The sequence below is a fragment of the Ochlerotatus camptorhynchus genome, unplaced genomic scaffold, assembly GCF_037179485.1.
Source record: "Ochlerotatus camptorhynchus isolate MF236.1 unplaced genomic scaffold, CSIRO-AGI_Acam_v1.1 ptg000363l, whole genome shotgun sequence".
Taxonomy (NCBI): domain Eukaryota; kingdom Metazoa; phylum Arthropoda; class Insecta; order Diptera; family Culicidae; genus Ochlerotatus; species Ochlerotatus camptorhynchus.
The window spans coordinates 649979-655978 of record NW_027040851.1 but is presented as its reverse complement, the minus strand read 5'-3'; the positions used below and the strand labels follow the sequence as shown (position 1 = coordinate 655978).

Sequence of the window (6000 nt, the reverse complement as noted above, 5' to 3'; positions counted from 1 at the left end):
TGTGGTTGGTCTACAGCCAGTGCTGATCGCCAAATGCGGTAAGAAGAAAACATAAGAGCAAGAACATCCGTGTATGGCATTCATCGGGACATGCGTGATGTAGACGAAGCGTCTGGTGGAGGAAAACAGACAAAAGGTTAAGGGTTACCGAAGAAAATCGTGATGGAGTCAATCAAGCGGAGCAACGGCCGTCAAGGGAACACGGTTCTCCGTAATCAAGATCAAAGAGACGTGCATGTTACCTACATAATAGAGTAAACACTGGAGATCCTTCCATATGTTCAATATTTTATATACCATTTATATATATTATTACATATTAAATTCCTTTTTGTATAATACGCAGCATTTGGTACGGTATGTCCACGCATCCTTCTACCCCTCTAGATTAAAAAAATGCCTCGCTTTTTAAGTATATTCATCTTTGCGGTAAATACAACGTAGAAGGCCTGGTCATTTTGACATTTGTGTCATATCCCAGATATTTGTGTCATATCCCAGACATTTGTGTCATATCCCAGATTTTTCTTATTGCTAATTTGAATAACACCTCTGTAGTCAGTATAAGGCATAACTTAATCATTTTCCAGCATGTTTTCTCGTACTGGCTGCGTTTGCATTATATTAAATTAGATTAGAAATGAATAATATGTGAATTGCTCCTCCGAGTATCTTCCACATTATTTGTTTTTGCAAGCTTCATTTTTCTTCATCATCAGCTTTGGCAACATTGCGCCCTTTCCGGAAAATCTCGAACGAGTGCAGTGAGAATTTCCATCATTGCATACTCTTTCTCTCCGTCGCCAGTCGTCGTCTCGGCGGAGAATCCGACCCAGTATTTCCGTCGAGTTATATTTTCGCCATAGCTCACAGCTGTTATCAGTGTGTCTATCAGAACGAAAAGGAAACTCACCCACCAACCTCGGCACGTTCCCTCTGCGCCGCCGTTTGGCCAAATCGAGAGCTGCTGGAGAATCACCACCCAACAGACCACGTGCCACGGGGGCCCACGTGTGTACGTGCGAGTGTATCTGTGAGTTCCTCCCGGTACTTTCTGCTCGTTCGGCTGCCTGGCGGTTGTGCATGGTTTGCAAAATCGTGATCCAGACCTACGAACGAGGGGCCCAACCATTCCTGTGGCAGGGCAAAGTGCAGTCTGTGTGTTTCCTGACTGCCACAATCGCTTCAGTCTCCGGGCACTTACGAACGAGAGCGGACGTGAAAAGTGGAAATCTCTCTCCCTTCCCTTTATGAGCAGTTCCAGTTACAGTTCAGTGAATTGTTGTTGGACTTGGTAGGAAAAGTTCAATTGTTTCTTTTCTGAACCACTGGGAGCGCAGGAGGAGGAGGAGCGGGTGGTTTGGCATTTTTTTGCTCTTCTAGTGGATTAATTGGCTGGACCAACCGGTTCTAGTAGGCCGAATAGCAGTGGCGTCTTACAGTGGCTATTCCGAGAGAACGGAGCGAAGGTCGGTGATCTTTGCCGCAGCAGTCTACTTAGATGTGTTGTGTCTAGTCTAGGAGATTCGTGAAAAATGGAGCCGCTTGGTGGTTTACCGATGGAGGACGCGAAATGGAAGAAACAATAAAACCGCCAGCAGATAGATCATCCTCTTTCGGTTTCCAGTGACGGTGATCTGAAATCGCGTGTGGAATACAAACGGTGAAAAAGAACGAAAATTCGTTTTTCCTCTGACGACGATGAAGACGACGTGTGTCTGCTAGTCTTCAAAGCAAATTTCGGTTAATAGCGACACGTGAGAATTGAAGAAAAATATTCAGTTGAAGAAACGGAAGTTGTGTGAAAATTACTCACTTGTGCAACTGTTTCTCCCAAAGGAAGTACCATCAGGAGCACGAAAAAAAAGCTAGTGATGAGTAAATAGCATGAGATACAAAGTGAAATAGTACACTTTTATTTCTCACTTCACGTCATCACATCAGTGCTCTTTACGGGAAATTGAGGAAGAAAAGAAGAAAAATAAGCTGTAGTGAAAAGCTCTGGCGTTTTGTTCTGGTTGTTTTTTCTCATTCTTTTCGGATGAAGTGAATATGAATGGAAAAAGGCATTAAACGTCCCACCAAGTGATTGTGGCACTGAGCTGAGCAAGAACAAGAGCGAGATCTGGTGGCGCCATCCAAGTTAAAGCTGTAAAACATCGCAGTAGTAGGCATTGAACCGGGTGTGTAGAAAGCGGCGTTTATTTATGATGAATGGATTTTATGCGTTCATAGCGGGAGACCGGCTTCATATGCTGATCCATAAAAAAAATCATGGGATGAATCACTTAAGAGCGTTTGAGATCTGGTTAGATGATTGGATGATCTGTATTGTCTGTTGACGCGTCTGAATATCATCGCGGAGGCAATTCCATTAGCGTGATACATATTTGTTGTGTGCTTTTATGGGATTTATTTCCAGCGGTGATCAATCCGTCATCAATGTGTAATAACTCTTTGCGAAATTTGGTGGAGTTGATTTTAAATCACTCAAGGTGTCAATGAACTTTGGTACTGGAAAGGAAAATTACTGTTTGGTTATACATATCCATATAGTTTTTCTAAAAGTACAATACATTATTTTCACATTATATAGCACCTCAGAGGTAACAACGTGGAATTCGTATGGCTTCCACCTCCGTCAACAGACCTGTCCATCGCTTCCACTGCTATCAATACTTGATGTCGATCTCCTGGTCCCAGTCGTTGCTGAAAACTAGTCAGCTGCTGTTGAAAAATTTGGTTTCCCTACGGGAACAATTTAAGGAGTAATGCCGCGGATACACTTGAATGACAAACTATGAGCATTAGCATTTATTTGTATAATAATTATAAGCAATATACAACAACTATACAAATGTGACCATGGATGTGCTCATAATTTATTATACAAATAATGCTCATGTTCATTGTTGCGTAAATTTGCGCTTCCCAGAATTGAGCAATTTAAAAAATGATCATCCCTAACATCGAAAATCTAATAATGAATACTGAGTACAATCGTGAAGATATTGTAGTGAAGAGGTGCTGGTTGGAATCAATTGTTTTCCAATAACCAGTTACCTAATTTGTAAGTAATATTATGTAATGTTTTTATAAGCTAATAAATATATTGTTATAGCTTTGTAGCTGACTCAAAGATATCAAAACTATATCTTATCTGCTGAAAGAGTCGGTCCGATGGCTTTCGCCAGTACCTCTCCGTAATATTCATAGATTGTCATACAAGTGCATTTGCGGCATAAGATCTAATTTATTTGTGCGCTAATTGTGTTTGTGCGTTTCATAGAATAATAGAAATTAGTTGGTCCAGTTTTGTGGAATCGCTGGTAGAAAGTCACGCCAAAACTGCTTGACAAAGTGGTCAATTGCCGAGACTCGACTAACAAATTAGATTTTTGCTGAGATCTCAGCTAACAAACAGATATTTTGCAAAGATATCAGCAAAAATAAATGGCAATGTAATGGGCTGTTGGAGATTTGATTGAGTGTGTATGATTGACACACAAATTGGGGATTGGCGACAAATAAATAAATAAATACAAATCTATCACTGCTTCTTGATTCCAATCACGTCATACGAGTTTCAATTCCGCCCAAACACGTTAAAACGGCATTGGAATCACTTCGGCATGCGGATGAAGTCAGAGGAAAATTGATCCTCTAGAAATGCTTCTTTTCTTTTCGAGAAGAATGGACGTAAATATTCATATTATATTAGACTTTGTTTTGTAGCTTTTGAAATAAACTATCGACTGATTCGTTCACATCGAAACTATTGATATTTTTTATGTTTCTGTTAGATATGATAAAAATAGGCGCTTATGGCAAAGTAGTAGTCTACCCTGGTTGGATATAAATGATAGGCTCTCTTATTTTTTTGTTGAAAAACTTGAAAGATGTGACAATCTTGTGTCTTCACAAATTAATGAATTATATCGTGCATTTTGTTCAAGCATTTTGTGTACGATTTCTTGTCAGGAAATAATTTCTATTACTAGATGGATGCAGTGGTACATTTATTTTTTTCATGTATCGTACATGGAGATATTTCCCTTAGTCAATGCCTCCTTTGGTCGATGTTCGGTTAATCACCTAGGCATAGGTTGCCAAAGCAGTTTATTTTGTATCCGCTCCTCTTTTATGATAGACCTTCTCTATTGATTTTATAACTCGATGTGTCAAAGGCAGTGTTTCTGCATTATTTGATTCTGTGTGTGTATTGTGTATTGCAGTGGCATTATGGATAGTATCCTTCTGCAACCATCTTTTATATAAATAATTGCAAGAAGCTTAAATCCGGGAGTTAGAAAGTGACAGCTCTATCGCAACTCCAAAAGCCCATTTCAAGAACGCAAGAATTCCGAAGCTATTTTCGTATACGATAAGCCCCGCTCCAATGCATTTCAATGTGGGAATCATTAATAATGTACTGGAACTTTCAATCAAGCTGTATTGCTTAATTGACACGTATTTAATGAGTTGGAAATGTTTGTAGTATCACTAGTGCTAGTTCAAGTAATCGGAAATTAAGTATGAAAATATTATAAAGGACAAAATGGAACGAACTCACCAAATCTGGCCAAGTGAACCCAACAAGCTGGCCTGATGTGTTAGAGGGGAAGTCACAATTGTAGACGGTTCGCTTCACGGGGTAATCCGGTTTGTGGTAGAGCTTGCACGGAATGTCGCGAATGTAGTCTTGAAACACCTCTTGGCCTTCCGTCACAATCCGCACACTGTGGAACTCGGTTCAGGAAATTCAAGTATCCGTTCGCCACCAATATCACTGTTTAAAAAAAATCCGGAACAATCCGGTGTCCCCCTCCCCCCCGCCACCACTGGCAAAAAGAGATGAAATACTCCAAAGGGAGAGTTTGGTAAAGAGAGATGATAAAACCGATTTGTACCATCCTTAAAGTTGTCCTAGCTCGCTGTCTACTCTCCATATGCAATTTTCACTCTGCCGTACTCAAAACGGAACTATCAATTCTATACTTTCATCTCCTCCTCATCTATCGTATAAAAATTATCAATGTAGTCTGTTATTTGAAATTAGATTTATGAAGTTTGTTTTGATTTCAGGGCTTCAATTTATAAACTCAATTTAGGTTCAGTGAAGCATGAGCATCCAAGACGAACAAAAAATCAATCCAGTTTTACCAAATTCTATCGGATCCGCCAGGTTTATCCGATTAGATTTTAAAAAGTTAAGCATACGGAAACCAAGTAATGCAGCCATCTGGAATCTACTCTGATTTATAATGGTTTTATTATGGCAACGAATAATCCATTTAGTATTTTTGTTTGCTATTTTAAAACCTTTTATAGTCTGGTGAGAAAGTCAAAACTGTCTTGTTTTAAAAATAAATTTAAAGCAGCTCTCAATTGGTGGGAGGAGGGTATGGGGTGCTTTGTAGCTTTGAACAAATAACGTGTTAAAAAAAATCTTTTTGTTTACTAGTGACATCCTAAGAATCGATGCCCGTTAATTTCACCAAAAATAGCGTTACCCAATTCTAGTAAAGCTTATTTGTTTTCCTGGGAAACATCTATAAAAATAATATTGATAAAAACCGGAAAAAAAAACTTCCAGGAGAAGAACTTTTCAGTCTCGGAGTACTTAATATTACATGACATGTTTGTTTACGTATCATCTTTTACGTCAAAGATGGATTCCGTCACGTGTAAAATTAGTTATTTCTAAGTGTGTATAATAAAACGGTCCCATGACCGATACCGCCGACGATCTCTATCCACTCCACTGACTTTAATTCCAGTCTATTTGTAACCTCGAATCCTTGATGGTTGATCAGTGATCGATGGTGGTGACGTCTTCCATCCGATCGGTTCACGAGAGCATGAGTAACCACCGATCTCATCTCCCGTAATCAAAATAAGCCCATATGGCAAGGGTTCAAATGTATGGCGTTGCTCCCAAAAATCCTTACCCACCCAGAAATTACTACAATTTTTGAAAATAAATAAGTATCCTCTTCG

General features: G+C 39.4%; 1 protein-coding gene across 7 annotated transcripts in view; it reads left to right on the top strand.

The window, feature by feature from the left end:
- Positions 1 to 1199: 1199 nt before the first annotated feature.
- Positions 1200 to 6000, top strand: part of LOC135709734 (transient receptor potential-gamma protein-like) — a 330483-nt gene continuing 325682 nt past the window's right edge. For 5 of the 7 annotated variants that reach the window (XM_065232111.1, XM_065232112.1, XM_065232108.1 and 2 more), the window contains exon 1: positions 1200 to 2183. The gene's annotated coding sequence lies outside the window, so the exon portion shown is untranslated. The remainder of the gene's footprint in view (positions 2184 to 6000) is intronic. The other 2 variants (XM_065232110.1, XM_065232109.1) reach the window with 2 other exon arrangements.